This window comes from Microtus ochrogaster, chromosome 8, assembly GCF_000317375.1.
Source record: "Microtus ochrogaster isolate Prairie Vole_2 chromosome 8, MicOch1.0, whole genome shotgun sequence".
In the NCBI taxonomy this organism is placed as follows: domain Eukaryota; kingdom Metazoa; phylum Chordata; class Mammalia; order Rodentia; family Cricetidae; genus Microtus; species Microtus ochrogaster.
This window is the reverse complement of record NC_022015.1, coordinates 31262561-31278987: the sequence shown is the minus strand read 5'-3', so window position 1 is coordinate 31278987 and position 16427 is coordinate 31262561.

Sequence of the window (16427 nt, the reverse complement as noted above, 5' to 3'; positions counted from 1 at the left end):
TTAAACAGAAAAAGGGGAAGTGATGGAGGAAGGTCATTGGTTAATTAAATAAAGAAGCTGCTTGCCCTGATAGGATAAAACATAGGTGGGAGGAGTAAACAGAACAGAATGCTGGGAGGAAGAGGAAGTGAGCTCAGAGACTCAACAGCTCTCTTCTGGGGGTGGGGGCAGACGCCTCAGAGAGACGCCATGTCTCGCTCCCGGGCAGACACATGCGATGAAGCTCCGACCCAGGAAGGACGTAGGCTAGAATCTTCCCGGTAAGACCGGTGCTCACAGATTATTAGAGATGGGTTGATCGGGATATCAGAATTAGCCAATAAGGGCTAGAGCTAAAGGGCCAAGCAGTGTTTAAATGAATACAGTTTCCGTGTAATTATTTTGGGGCATAAGCTAGCCAAGCAGCTGGGGTGCTGGGGATGCAGCCCCACCACCCCTATTACTACACTCCAGCTCCTGGGCAGCCAGGGAGCACACCCCACTGCAAACAGTTGCTGCTGAATCCCAAGTCTCTTGGGATATAGCATAAATCTGAGAGAAAAAATAGAAATTTGAAATGGGCTTCCAATGGAACTTAGGAAAAGTGGTGGATTTGCCCTTTTCCTTTGGTCAGGAAATGGTTCCAAAAGACTCCAGTCTACCTGCAGATGAGCCATGATGGGAGGGAGGGTATTGAAGAAGAGTCAGGAGACCAGCTCTGCGATGTCTAAAGCACAGGTTGGTTCAGAAGTGGCAATGCTGATCTCTAGAGAAGGGGACTGTCATGTATGACCCATGTGACTATTGTCTTCTCGTTGTAGTCCATTGTAAGGCCGTGAGAGGTTTTACTGAGAGAATACTAAGGAAGCTCTGATGACCTGGCCCTCAGCGGTATTCTCAAACCTTCTAGGCCCATCTGTATACATGTAAAGTTCAGACCTCAGTAAGAACCCTGAGTCAGTTTAGCAGTCCCCCAGTTCTGATATCTAATCACAATCCTCATCCTCTGTCGTCCCCATGTGAGGTCTGGTCACCGCATCACCCGGATTCCCAGCAGTCCAGTTTCAGGTGCACCCCATTTTAACTATCTGCCCACAGACCCTCACCCTGCTTTGGCCTACGATCAGTACGGCCCTGACAGATGTCAAGCTCAATCATGCACACACTCTGCAAACCCTATTGTGGTGGCCCTGCAACTGTCGTGAGGTTCTGAGTGACCTCTGAACTTTGCTCTGTCACCAGTGTCTCTGCATGGCTTGGTCCTCATGCAAAGCCTGGGATTAGAGAAGCTTTGCCCTCTGCTGACAGAGAAGGAGATCTCTGCTGCCTGGTGTCACCTCAGACAAAGGGGTCATCCAATAACGCTGTCGATGTCACCAGGGAGCCCCGGGGAGACCACGGTCCTGTGACAGCCTGTTCAGAGCGTATGTCTGTCTCGCTCTTTCAGCCCTGGGCACTGGCCGTGTGGTGACAGCAAGATCTTGCAAGGGCTTTGCAAGTCCCACTGCACCACAGCCCAAGGGTAGTAGGCAATGCATGTGGCAGATTTAATTAAACTTTGGAAACACCATGTAAAAATAAATAATAAAAAAACTTCCTCCATGGCAAAATTGTTGGGAGCTTGTAATGAGTAAGAGGCAGGCCGGATTCCTGAGGGAAAGGGAGAGTCCATACACTTTCCCCAGATTTAGGTGACCACAGAGTACTTCTTTCCTTTCATGCATCCCATGGGTCTATTGTTGCAGAAAATACACTTTTGAAAAAGCAGTTTCATATCAATTTTAACTGCAATGCAAAAAGAAATAGAATGAGATATTATTCTATGCAAATAATAACCACCACTGTAAAGCACTGAGCTTGTATCTGATTCCCGAGAAGCAAGCTCTCAGAGGCAGGCTTTGCAAGGAGACGAGGAAGTAAGGACAGGACAGCTAGATGATGTCGGAGGGCTCAGCGCTGGGATGACCCTCCCAAGGGGAGCCTGGCTGCTTTCAGGTCTGCTTTGGGACAACTACTTTGTTCTTACTGTATGCCAGGAGCTACCCTTATTTCATGGACCACTTGTCATCACACCCCTTACCTGCCATTCAGGTCCCATCACAGAGCTGGCCTCTTCCCCTGGGCAGGAAACAAGGATTCAAAAATCTGACTAGGAGGACCAGGGCAGTCGAGACTGACGGGGATAAAAAAAAGTGAGATGAGATCTTCTAGACCAGTGGTTCTCAATCTTCCTGATGCTGTGAGCCTTTAATACAGTTCCTCTTGCTGTGGGGACCCCCAACCGTAAAATTATTTCATTGCTACATCATAACCGGAACTTTGCTACCGTTATGAATCATAATGTAAACACAAAATTCAGGATCCCTGATATGTGACCTCAGTGGGGCTGCAACCCACAGGCTGAGAACCACTATTCTGGAATTTTTCCACTTCTAGCAATAGCTGAACCTCTGAACTGCAGGTGGATCAGCCCGGGAAAATTCTTGTCCTAGCAAAAGGACTCCATAGCTGAGCACAGTTCCTGAGGAGGCACTTGTCATTGCTCCTGGGGAAGTCATGCCATATTTTTGATTCAGAATGTCCCCTATGGGTTCACTTGTTAAAGGCTTGGTCCACAGTGTGATGTTACTGAGAAGCAGAACTTATTATTATTTGTGTGTGTGTGTGTGTGTGTGTGTATATGTGTGTGCGCTCGCGCGCGCACATGCGCGCGCCACAGTTGCATGTATGGAAATCAGAGGATAACTTTCAGAAGTCAATTCTTTCCTTCCATGGACTTAAAACTCAGATCATCAGGCATAGCATTAGTTGTCTTTCCTGAGGAGCCATCTTCCAAATCTAGAAGGAGATCTTTAGGTCACTGGCACGTGACCTTGACGGAGATGGTTGGATGTTGGTTCACCTGACCCTCGTCTGCTTCTCACCATGAAGTCAATCTTTTTCTCTCCCACACCAGCCTACCATGATTTGGCAACCCTAATCAGAGGCCAGCAAACAGTGTGTATGTTGGCCTGATCATGACCTGGAACTCATAAAAGTGCGCACCCAAGCAAATCTTCTTTATAGCTCACACTTCTGGTATCTTCTTAAGCCATGGAAGCTGACTCACAGGGGTATCATTTAGGAAATGACTGGGTGGTGCTTTCTGCTATCCTCTGCTGTAGCTCAGCAATACCCTGCACACATCCCAGTGTGGAACACAGATCAGGGAACTGTCCAGCAGTGTGTAGCTGAGAAATGTCCATAATGTGCCTATTAATACCAAGAGGATTAAAATGTTACATTTCTATACCTGCTTAAAGTTTTAAATTTTTGTTCTCAATATATTTTCCAACAACTTGAAATTCAGAGTTTTATCTGAACAATCATGTTGAAAATTTAACATTGCCAAATACCTTTATTTTTCCAGTAATCACCATACAATTTAATGTAATTCCCATCAAATTTTTCTAATGCATTTTGAGATAGGGACTGGTTTTAATCCCCATGGAAAAATAAAATAGAAAACAATTTCAACAACTATTCATCAACTGCTCATAAAATTAAAGTCACACTTGCCATGTGACCAACATAGGAGCCACTCCTGTGATTTACCCCATAACAGTGAAAACATGTGTTCAAACATGACTTACATATAAACATCCACAGTAGTCTCACACCTAAGGGCACAACCCCCAAAAGATATCAACCTATTTTAGTAGGACAATGTATAAACAAATATTGAAGTGTCCAAGCGAGCAAATACTATTCAGAAAAATCAATCAATCAATCAATCAATCAATTAACTCTGCTTTACATGTCTGCTTAGGTGGATCTCAAAGACAAAAACAAAAACAAAATACCATCTGCAGCAACAAAGTACTTTCGCATCAAAAAGAGGCAGGCACAAAGCAGGTCCCTGCATCTTCCATCAATGTTGTATGGTACTCCAGGGACTTCTTTGTTAACTCAGAGACAAGCAGCTGAGCCTGAGGGGTTCAGAGAAGGACTGGCCAGAAATGAATAAGGGATTTTTTTTCTACTGGTAGAGATCTGTTTGCCAAATGTAACTTCTTATACCCTAAAAATGAAAGTCCTATAGGATGGGTAAACCGCTCTTCAGTGGCTTAAAGCATGAGGTGACACTGGTCGAAGGAAAGACTAAACCCTGGAGGTGACAGCGAGGGTCTGAAGAATTCTGGAGGGACCTGGGCCCCTCTAAGCTGTTAGTAGGAATAAATGTCAGGTGATTTCCTTGTGGCAATGGACCACATTTTCTTTATCCATTCTTCAGTTGAGGGGCATCTAGGTTGTTTCCAGGTTCTGATTATTACAAACAACACTGCTATGAGCATAGTTGAACAAATATCCTTGTAGTATGACTGAGCATCCTTTGGGTGTATGCATGGGGGTAAGGGGAGAAGTAAGGGTGGAAGGGGAGGAGGAGGGAAGAAAAGAAGGGGGGAGAACTTGAGGGAATGGGGTAGTAGGTAGTTGAGGTGGAGGAAGAACAGAGATGGAAAGCAAAGAAAGAGATAGTTTGATTGAGGGAGTCATTATGGGGCTAGCAAGAAGCCTGACACTAGCAAAATTCCCAGGAACCCACAAGAATGACCCCAGCTAAGACCCCAGCTAAGCCATAGTGGAGAGGGTACCCAAACTGGCCTTGCCCTGTAGTCAGATTGATGACTATCTTAAATATCACTATAAAACCCTCATCTAGCAACTGATGGAAACAGCAGAGACTCATAGCAGAGCCCTGGGCTAAACTCCCAAAGTCTAGTTGAAGAGTGGGAGAAGTGAGAATATGAGCAAAGAAGTGAAGGCCATGGTAGGGCACCCACTGAAACAGCTTGCCTGATATAATGGGAGCTCATCAACTCCATCCGGACAGGGAATGAACCAGCATAGGACAAACTAGTCCCTCTGAATGTGGGTGGCAATTGTATGACTGGGGCAGACTGTGGAGCCACTGGCAGTGGCGTCAGGATTTATCTTGAACTGACTTTTTAGAACCCATTCTCTTTGGATGGATACCTTGATCAGCATAGATATAGTAGGGAGGGCCTTGGACCTTTCTCGAAGCAATGTGCTTTACCCTCTCTGAGGAGTGGATTGGGGAAAAGAAAAAGATGAAGGGAATGGGAGGAGGGGAGGGAATAGAAACCGGAATTGGTAGGTAGAATAAAAAAAGATTGTTTGCTTTTTTTTTTTTTAAAAAAAATACAATTAAAAAAGTTAAAAAAATTTCTTTTTTTTAAGTGGCAGTTCCACTAAATGGAAGCAATTGCAGTGTAGCAAGATGCTGTGGATGAACCCAATCTAGATCCAGGTGTGTATCAACAACCATCTCTGCCATTGGGTACATCACCAGTGAAGAATCACACACATGCCACAGACAGTGTTGAACTTCAGTGGAAACACCAGATGGTCACTATCTGGCATGGACCATGATCATGTGACAGGGGGGGTAACCTCAGCAGCTTACCTCCCATGGTCAGAAAACCCTGAGTGACCCTAGATCAGACTTCAAGGACAGGCCTTCCAGGATGCCATGGTGACAGTGTGGCTTCTCGGAGGTCATACTGCTCCAGAGTGGGTTTCAGGAGCTTGATGAAGGCTGACTGGCATCTATATGGACCTGAGAACTTTGTAGAAATTCAAGATGGATATGTATGATCTGTGTGCCATTCTGAACAACACATGAGTTTTAAAAGTGCATATAGAAGGTTGAGAATGAAGAAAACCTTAAACATTCCTGGTATGATAATGAACACGAACTTAGCAGAACTCAGAGACACAACTGGCACCGATGAGCCTTTCTGGGGACCCAGGAGACAGATGCTGATCCTTCGTGTAACTGTGAGTGGGATGGTTGACACTGTTTCTGGTTAGAGTCATGTGTGTGTTGGTTTACAAGTGTGTTCTGTGTGTGCAGAGGCTTACTGAGGACACACTAGCTTGTGTGGGAGGAGACAAGCTTTGTGGCTCCCTCACTGCCACATTTATCAGTCATTTATCTGGCCATTCATAATGAACCAAGTCAGCTCAACAGGGCAACATCATCAACCGCCGAAATCAATAGCTCTACTTGATGTAGATTACAGACTGCGCTAGAAAGACAGACAATGTAGAGAATAGGCAAGTCCTAACAGGAACCTGGTAGTGGCGTCTGCTCTGCTAACAGAAATAAGGAAGACCTAAAAGGACAGGGGTGTACTGACTAATCATGTCCTCTGAGAGGGGCACCTGTTTTCCTCATATAGCATTGAGCTCTGCAGTCGTGTGTGTGTGTGTGTGTGTGTGTGTGTGCGTGCGTGCATGTGTTTGGTATTCTGTAGATGTGTGCTATGTGCGCATTTGTGTGGAGGTCCAAGGTTGATGTTAGGTGTCTTATCTTTAATTATTTTTCATCTTTGTTTTTTAAGACATGACCTCCCACGGAACCCAGGGTTCACCAATTCAGTGAGAGTAGCTGGTCAATAAGCTTAAGACACACCTGTGTCTATGCCTCTGGGGCTGGGATTGCATATTTCTTATGTGAACACTAAGGATTGAGTTAAAATCCCTGTACTTGTACACTTCGTTGACTGAGCCATTTTCTCAGTCCTCCCACCTCCCCAATCCTCTTACATAGTCTGTGCTATAAGAAACAATGTTTATTTGTCAAAAAATCAAAACCCTAGACATTCCAGGGAAAATCAGAAGTTGGTCAAGTTAATCTTTCTTTTTTAAAAATATAGAAACACATCATTTATTCAATGACATAAGGTACTGCTTAGCAGCAGAAGAAAAAAATATGCCCTATCTGTTTATCAGTAAAAAGCAAGTTGGAAACCCTGATGCTGAGGTACGTGTGTGCTTAGTCTGTGTGTTGGCAAAGGGGATCTGGAGTGTGGCAGAAAAGGCTGGGTTTGTTTTCTTTCTGTCTCTGAAGGCTAAGCTTCAGTGTTCAGTGCTGAGGAACATGCAAAGCTGTGTGTGTGTGTTTGGATTAACTGCTGCCTCCCCCTCCCCCACACATTCAGTTTTACATTCATCATGATGGAATGTGTAAGGAGAAGACAAGAGAGGAGAGGGTTTCACTTGCTCAAGACCTTTCATGGTACCATTTCACAATCCTGCACTGACTCCAGGAATGAAGTAAAGTGTTCAGAGATGTGGGGTACAGCAACTCACTGAATCTAACTCCCAGACCCCACAAGGCCATGCTTGCCTCTACCCCAAAGTAGTTTTGAAAACCTTTTTCCCCCCAAATGTCTCAATTACCCAGCAAGGCAGACCACCTGATTTGCTCACTTCTGTGGAGTATTTTGCTTGTGTCAGGGTCACTGACCACCTGAGGGCCACTTAATTGCCTTGGAGACCCCCCCATTCCTCAGGATGAATGGGCACCAGAAAGCTTGCCCCTCTTCCTTCTTCCACACATCCCACAACACCACAGCAAATGGCTCTCAATGGTGTGGAAGCTGTCTAAGGTATTAGAAAGTGTTGGGGCAGTGTTCAGTGGGGAGAAATGGTGCTGGGTCAATGAGTGGCTTACTTGCTTAGGAGACATTATTGCCCCAATAACCAAGAAGTAAAGTGCTTAAGATGTTTTAAGTTCTTCTGTGGAACTAGTTTTCATAAAACACTCTCTGTGAACCTACAGGGGAAAAAATAGCTGGGGCAGAACTGGTTTAATTTACACATCAGCGAAGCATCTAAGAAAGCATTGAGCAGCTTGAGAACACAGTGCTGCCAAGTAACGGGACTCAAATTCAGCTTCACTTTGCAAGGAAAATATTTTTCTCCCACGTCCACAGAGCATTGAAGAGTAATTCCTGGAGACAACAGGGCTTCCAGAGCTGTCAACATTGCCATATTGGCACCTGACCTCACCTGTAGAGGTACAGATAGCCTTAACAATTGTTCATGGGACAGTCAGGTGGTCACTGTCCACAGAGAGGAGGGAGAATGGAGATCGGGAAATGTTTAAAATCCTGTCTTGTAATTGACATTTTCTATTTATGGTCCTGAGGTTGTAGATGGAAAATTGCTTTGTTAGTCAACATAACAGTGAAATTGAGAGATACCACACAGGATTTTAAAAAGTAGGTTATGGACTGGGGACTGGGTTCGGTTGGTAGAATGCTTGTCTTTCAAGCACAAAGCTTTAAACTCAATCCTCAACATCATATAAACTTGTGTGATGACATGTCTGTGATCCCAGCCCTTGGAAGATGAGGGGAGGAGGGCCAGAAGTTCAAGGTCATCTCTAACTATAAAGTGATTTCTAGGGCAGCCTGGAATACATAAGACTCATCAAAAGTGGGGGTTCCTTGGACTTCCCATAGGTCAGGGAACCCTAAGTGCTCTTCGGGCTGAGGAGGGAAGGGGACTTGATTGGGGGAGGGGGAGGGAAATGGGAGGCGGTGGTGGGGAAGAGACAGAAATCTTTAATAAATACATAAATTAAAAAAAAACAAAAAAAATAGAACGAAGAAATGGAATGAAGAAAGGAAGGAAGGAGGGAGAGATGGATGGAGGGAGAGATGTATAGGGAGGGAGAAATGAAGGCGGGGGGAAGGAAGGAAGGAAAGAAGGAAGTCATCGTTCACAGACCCAGGCCAAGAGGAGAGGTCAGAGGACAGACTGAAATTTCTACAGGATTCATGAAAGCTGGGACCATGCCTGGTGCATTCTCAGGTCCCCACATACGGCAGGCACTTGGTGTGGGAGGTCCTTCTGTACGTGTGTTGCTTTTATTGGTTAATGAATAGAGAAGCTGCTTTGGCCTGTGATAGAACAGAATGGAGCTAGGTGGAGAAAACTAAACTGAATTCTGGGAGAAAGAAGGTGGAATCAGAGAAAAGCCATTTAGCCACTGCTGGGGACAGATGCGTCAAAACTTTGCTGGTAAGCCACAGTCACATGACAATACACAGATTAACAGAAATGGGTAAATTTAAGATATAAGAGTAAGCCAGAAATATTCTTAAACTATTGGTCAAATGGTATTGCATATAATATAGTTTCTGTGTGATTATTTCAGTTCTGGGCAGCTGGGAATGAACAAGCAGCCTCTGCCAACAGGCACCTACAAGTACCCTGAGTTGACTCAGTGGATCCCAAAGGGATGATAATGCAGCAAAACAAAAAGAGCCTGTGATGCCCACCAGCAGTGCTTCCATTGCCTCCTTCTCAAGACACTCAGGATGTTGAGTCTTCAGGACAGAGAACTGGTCTTGGGACCATTAGTGGGGAGTTAACCTGGTCACAATCATAATCCCAGTGGAAGGCAGAGTCATGGCTTCTGTAATCGAAGATTCTTTCTAGCTCTTGGTAATTATGATGAAAACCAGAGCACAAGAGAAGGAACATCACAGTAATACTTCATACGGCCCAGAGAATGGTGGGGGGGGGAGCTGAGTGCATGATGACCACGCAATGCCTCTCCCCCATTAGACTTTCTGTGTCATAGGCTCATATCCTGCCTCATTCCCTGGGTATGGTGAGCTCCATGTGTCCCAAGTTCAATGCCAATGAAGCCCACATCCCTCTTTAGTAAGGTCTTGATTTAGAGTGGGGAGCTAGTATACATGGGATAGATAAGCCATGTTTGTCACATGTAAGTTAGAGGAGCATTGTGTAGACCAACTGAGCTTCTCTGTGCAGATATCACCAGTATAGAGAATCTTTTCTAGATCACAAAGAAGCAAATGGGTGGACAGTAAGAGAGGTCACAGGGCCTATTGGAAAGAGTGATGCATGGCTATGTTCAGCACATGGGTGGGGAATTATGCATGTGCTGTTGAAGCCTCAGTGAAAGTAACCTGCCCAGGATCTGGTTATACACCATAAAAACAATCTACATTTCACAATGCAAAACAAGCACAGGGAGGGGCCCCCCTGAAGTGGAGAGAGACAGGAGAGTTTGTGGTTGCCTCCTTCTTGGATTATCCTGCAATGAGATGGAGGAGGGGGATGAGGTATTGGAGGACATAGCTAGATTGAGAGACTGGCATGACTAGAGCTAGGTAGTATGGGCACTAGGGTGGAGGTAGACCAAAATGACTGGAGTGACCCCTGGGCATCTGAGTTTGAGAAAAGACTCAGAGGCAGCTGGCAGCCATTTCAGAGCCCAAGAATACCACAATGAGCTGTGGGCATATTGATTGAGAGTAGTCAGCTTTGCAATTGCAAACTAGCAGATCCTGAACTGAGGGGCCTGGTGAGTTATCACAGAACTGAGTGAGACCCCTGGGGGAGGACAACCAGTCAAAGTGAGAGGTGTCAGAGGGTGGATAACTGAGGAGACCTGGTTGGCCAGGCTGGCCTAAGAAATGCCAGCAGGCACTAAAAGTTGGTTGAAGAGAAGACTCACAAATGTGGATTCCAAGATAGAAGATGGAAATTGACTTGGCTAAGGCAGATATGGAAGTGGAAACAAACAGGGAGAGAAATGACTATTGTCATTCATCACTCTGGAATAAAGCTCAGACTCTTGCCCCAGGTTGTGACCTGTTATAAATGGAGCAGCAGGCCGCTTCCCACTGCCTGGCTCCTGGCTAGCTTTACCCAAAATAATTACACAGAAACTGTATTCATTTAAACACTGCCTGGCCCATTAGTTCTAGCCTCTTATTGGCTAACTCTCACATCTTGATTTAACCCATTTCTAATAATCTATATGTTACCATGAGCTTGTGGCTTACTGGAAAAGATTCAGAATGTCTGACCTAGCAGCTTCATGGCAGCTCTCTGTCTCTGCCTCCTTTCTCCCAGCATTCTATTCTGACTACTCTGCCTATCTAAGCTGCTGCCCTATCAAAAGGCCTAGGCAGTTTCTTTATTTGACCAATGAAAGCAACACATAGAAAGATGACTCTCCTTTGCCATTTAGCTAATTAGGATAGGATATTTGTTCTTATTGTATATAATTTTGTAGTAGGTTTAGAACTCTCTTACTTAAACAAAAGGGGGAGGTGCTGTGGGAGCACCTTCTGCTCCTTCAGCCAATGGCCACTGAAATACCAGCCCATTGGGGCATGGTCTCTTTCAAGAAAGCTTGCTATATTTTCCCTTGAGTTATGACAGACCTTTTTCTCATCTGTAGGGACTCAGAAGTTCAGTCAAGTATCTCAGAACCATGTCTTCCATGAGTATTACTGAACAGAGAAGACAGAGCTGGAAGGAGTCTGTCTGTTTCTACTATTCTTACATGTGATCAGCACTATTTCACCTAGTGCAAGATGGACTCCCCTGCCCCAGGAGGCCTAACTCCTCTCCCTGACCACTGTCACTGTGGGATGAGGTAGCTCTAGAGAGGGACTTTCTTCCTGGGACTGAGCTTAGGGGAACTCTTGCTACTGTGGTCTCACCACACCTGTGGTGACAGATATGTCTGCTGTAACTGCTGACCTTCTTCCCAGTCCTGTGCTTCAGGCCAAGCATCTGCCTGGTCCTGCTGCTCCTTAACCCAGTTCTGGTCTGGATCCTCTCTCAGTCCTGTATTATATTCACATATTATTAGCTGAAGGTGCATGGTGTGCTGACCTTTAGACACCTTAACCAATGCACCCTTGTCCTCAAGGAGCTGGTCCTCGGAATGCTTGATCCACCTACCAACACCCTTCTCCACTGGAACATGCCAACACACACATAAAACATACAGACAGACACACATGCACAAACTCATATGCAACACAACAGACATCTATGTGCATACACATACACCTGTGTGAACCCACAAATAAATGTTCATAAGCCTCTAAATGTATACATACAGATGTGTACACTCTTCTATAGGTACATGCACACATGAGAACATGTATGCGCACATACATGAGCACTAATATATACCATATTTCTGTGTGTACACACATGCACATGTGCATACACCTTCAGCTTCAGGGAGGTGAGAGGGTCCCCTTGGTGTGATGACCAGAAAGTCCATTGGTGGAAGCACAGCCTGGCACAGTTTCTGTGATAACATTGGAGGAGCCACTGTGGCCATGGGCATTTTTGTCATCTGATGTGTTGACAAGATTCCTGAGCACCGATATGTATCAGTACTTAACAAAAGGAACTTTATCTGCCTTGTGAAACTTCTCTAAGTGTTTTTTTTAAATCTCAATTTCAAAAGAAAGCCTCCTCTGTGTGCAAACCTCGTGATGAGACAATTAAGTCCCCTGAAGAAGTAAAACTGCTGAGGCAGGAGAAAGCTTCCCTCCAAGGGAAAGGATGTGCATCCGGCCAAGTCAGAAACACTGGTGTGTGTCCAGCCTGCTAGAGGAGCCTGTGCTACAGGGGCCAGACGAGTGACAGGTAGCTGAACCCTGGTGGCTTCCTATTCTCACAGTGCAGAAAAATGCTTTGGAAATGAAGGAAGCTGCTTGGTTCAAAAATTTTCAGTGGGAACTGTCTCAAGTAAATTTGTTATGAGATGTGAGACCATCATATGTTAGAGAACACAGAAGAAAAGAACCCTCAAGTTCGAGGCCCCCTTGTGGTACAAGGCATGTTTACCAAACGTTTCCATCTTCTATTGGGGCATCAGTTCTCTCTTGCAAAGCCTTCCTTTGGGGCATGGTGAGTCATGCGCCAGCTCCGTGCTTGCTCAGGCCCAAGGACTGCAGGCAGGCCTCACTGAAAGCAGGAAGCCCCTTGTTCCTCTCTACACCACAGATTACTGATGAAGAGAAAAGACACACGAACAAAAGCATTAAGAGCATCTTCCTAGCCCTGACTCTTGGTAACACCCTCAGCAGTGGAGCAGTTTAGCTTGTAGAAACCAAGTGACAGACAGGTGTAATTGACTAGCTGATAGCTAGCAGCATTAAATATAGAGCTTTATATACTTAGGGGGGAAGCCCACCACCATCTTCTTCCTTCTTGGGGACAAACAAACTGTCCTCAGATGGGGACACATTTGGCTGTTAGCTGCACAGTTGGAAAAAATAAGAAAATCTTTCTTAATAATATGGAAGATGAAAGCAGCTGTGCTGACTGGGCACATTTCCCGACAGCAGTAGGGTTTGAACGCTACTGTCGAAAACACCATCTTTCCCACTCAGCCCCTTTGTTGTTAAAGTCGTTTTGTGTGAGCACATTCCAGCAACTATCCCCCTATATTTTTATGCACTAACAATTGTGTTGGCTTCCTTTGCCTGGGTGGGCCTTCACATTCCTTCTTCCCTGTCATTTGAAAGCAGCCTGGGCCACCCACAGAGCTGGAAAAAGGAAGGCAGAGGCTGTTCTTGCAGAATGACAGAGAAACTTTGTGAATGGTTGGCTGGCTTTCAAATGACTGACACGAAATTAATGAGAGGAACAGCTCCTGTTTGTTCAGTATCTTGACAAAGCAGAAGAGGTCAGATCACAGAACCCATATCATGCACTTGGCAGCTTGAACTCCTGAAGGTCTGGTTAGTCCCAAGAGGTGTCAGGACTGCACATTAAAATCACCCTTGTGGTTTTAATGAGCTCTGTGGGTGATAGGGTGACTCTGTGGTTTTCGGTTATCAAGGCGTGAGCAGCCATGTTTTCCCTAAACGCGTGGATTCAGCGGCAGTGACTGCACTGTCTGCCTCTCGTGATAATCCTGATGAGTTCTGGATCTAGGATCAGGCTAGCCCCCAAAGCATGGACACCCACAAGCTGCCTGCTGTATATGGGTGTCCCTCGCAAAGAGCGTCCCAGTGGAGCAGCGTCGTAAGAAGTGAGGCTGCAGAGCCACTCTCTTTGGCTCTGGAAAGACAACCAAACAGATTCATCTCCACCCATGGCAGAGCTCTGGTGACTGTAGAAGCCATCTCCACACAGCTAATAAGGCCTCACATTGGGCTTGAGCCCTCTGTGGCTGACTCCTGTTATGGTGTTAGCAACCTCAACACTGATAGAATTCTGGGCCAGTTACAGATTTCTCCAGTTGATGAATCTTCCCTGAGCTCCTTGGTCCCTTCTCCACCCTCTAGACTTTTTATTAACTTCTGGATAGTCAGAATCTCAATGTTAAGAGGAAGCAGAAATGACAGGCATGTGTATGTACGGGGGGGGGGGGCATCAGTGGTGCTATGCACTTACCCCTTTGAAATATTCATTTGTGACAGTTCACAGCCCCAGGACAACTGTGGGTCCAGATGACAGGACAGACGGGAGTTCCGGCAGAGGAACTGGAAGCTGGGCTTGGGGACAGGGTGAGGACTGTGACTTGCATGTCCTTCTCACCCTTCCTCCACTCCTACACAGATGTCTGGAATGGAGAGGGAAGCAAAGACTCACTGCTGACCTGAGAGTTCCTGCCTGGTCCTGTGCTCTGACCTCTCAGGCTCTGAGATAAGACAGGCTAGAAGGAAAAGCTTTCATGCTGCTTGTGACAAAGGGGAGTAGAGAAGCTATTGGCTCCCGCTGGAGAAAAAAAAAAAGCCTCACTACTTGGGGAACTCACTGCATCTGGCATTGCTTCAAAGCCTCTTCAGCTTCCATTTTAATAAGGTGACATTGGAAATGACCCTAAATTTCTTTTCAAACTAAGAAAAAAATGAAAAATCTCTTCAGATATTCCCTGCCATAAAACTAAGTCCAAATGTTAGGTGAGGGAAAGCTAAATTATAAACCAGGTGCTCTTTGGGTAGCCCCATGACTTTAAACCCCAAATTGATGTAGTGAACATGTTCATTATTTTCTGTCAAGCCCAGGAGGGAAGTGCAGAAAAATGGCTCACGTACTGCATGCTCCTTTGATTTCTGTATCATCAAATGGTAAGTAGGAAAAAATGGAAGCTACAGACACAAATTTCAGGGATGCCATGAAAGTAGGCTAAATGAGAGGAAAACTCACTTCTCAGTTATGAAATGCCTTTCATAGGTGAGGGTCACAGAACCAAGAGAAGTCTGGCGCTGTCCAGGGTGCTGAAAAATACAGCCTTCGCCTCAAACCTGACCCTCTCCAATTTGGACACTTGGAGGGATTCAGCTGGAGCAGTTGGCATTGTTAGCTGGATTGACTGAGATGTGCCTTGGGGATTAGCAGAGCACACCTCTGGGTGTGTCTGTGAGGCCCTTTATATAAATCAGATTATAAAGACTTGGACCTATTCAATAGATTAATCTCGTGGTGGATTCTTTTGAATGATGACATTTGGGGAGGTGGTGAAAAGCAGGATGTAGGGGACATAGGAGCTAGTTAGATGAAGTGGATCACTGGAAACATGTATCAGGGGCTGTTTCTTGCCATACCTCCTTTCTGTTTTGTCTTTGACTCCCATACAGTACGAAGTCAGCAACTTCTGTATAATGTTACCACCATGATGTTGTGACCACCTACACAAATGGAGCCTCCTGAGACCATGAGCCCAATACATCTTCCTTCTTTTAGTTGCTTCTGACACATGTTTCAGTCACAGTAGTGTAAAGGCGACTTAAACATTGACAGAAGCCAACAGATCTTGGCCAGGTTGCAAAACCCTTGCCAAACTGTGAGCTCACAGACAGAAACAAACACAAAATTTTGCAAAAACAAAAGCAGAACCCCCCCCCCAAAACAATGCAAATGTCTGTCCCTCTTGAGGTTATAACTTGCACTCGAATGCAGAGATACAATTCATAAATGGAAAATGAAATGGCAAATTAGATGATAGACACTTTAGAAGAAACTGAGAAGGCTTGAAGGAGGCATAAGCCATGGAGCAAGCCTGAGAGAAGCCTGCTCTGGATGGAGGACATAGCCAGGGCTGACCCCAGGGAAGTGGGCAATACAAACCTTAGCCAGTTGGTGTTTTTCCCCACACAAAGATGGCCAGAGAAAAAGCTACAAATGAAGAAACAATTTCAAGACTGATTCATGGCTTGGAGGGATGCAGGGACACTGAAAACCAGGAACCCCTGAAGGATTAGTGATGGCTTGGAAAGGGAAGCCAGAATAGTGAGCTGCCCAGGCAGCAGGTGGCACTGGGGACAAACACATTTGGTGTGGAACACTGCAGTTTCTGGTTCTAAAAATGGAAGGAAGTGGAGTAGGCAGGTTAGGGCAGAAGGGTCCGGAGGAAGAGTATCTAAACTGAGGGATTTACTTAGGTAAAACTTGAAGTATTCACAGACTTGGACAGAGGTGACAGGCAAGAAAGGGAGCGGGACATGGCCCCCAACCAGAAATAGTTCTGAAGATGCATATGGGGTATTTGGACATACCTTAATGATTTCCAGTCTGAAATGAGAAAGCAGAAAGTCAAACATAGTCTATTTTCCATTGGGGTCTGTAATGAGGGTTACGTTCAGGATGGAATCAATTAGTTCAGAGTCATTTCTTGTAGTGAGTGAATGTTTTATATGTTAGATCTGGAGTGGCATGGACCATGGCAGGTGGAAAGTTGTCTCTGACTCTGTCCCAGCCACCCTCAGCCTGCTGTACTGCTGGGAGCAGGCATGTCTCAGAAATCACATACTGGAGGCTGATGTGTGGAAAGAAAGGGTATGTGGGTGTCAGGC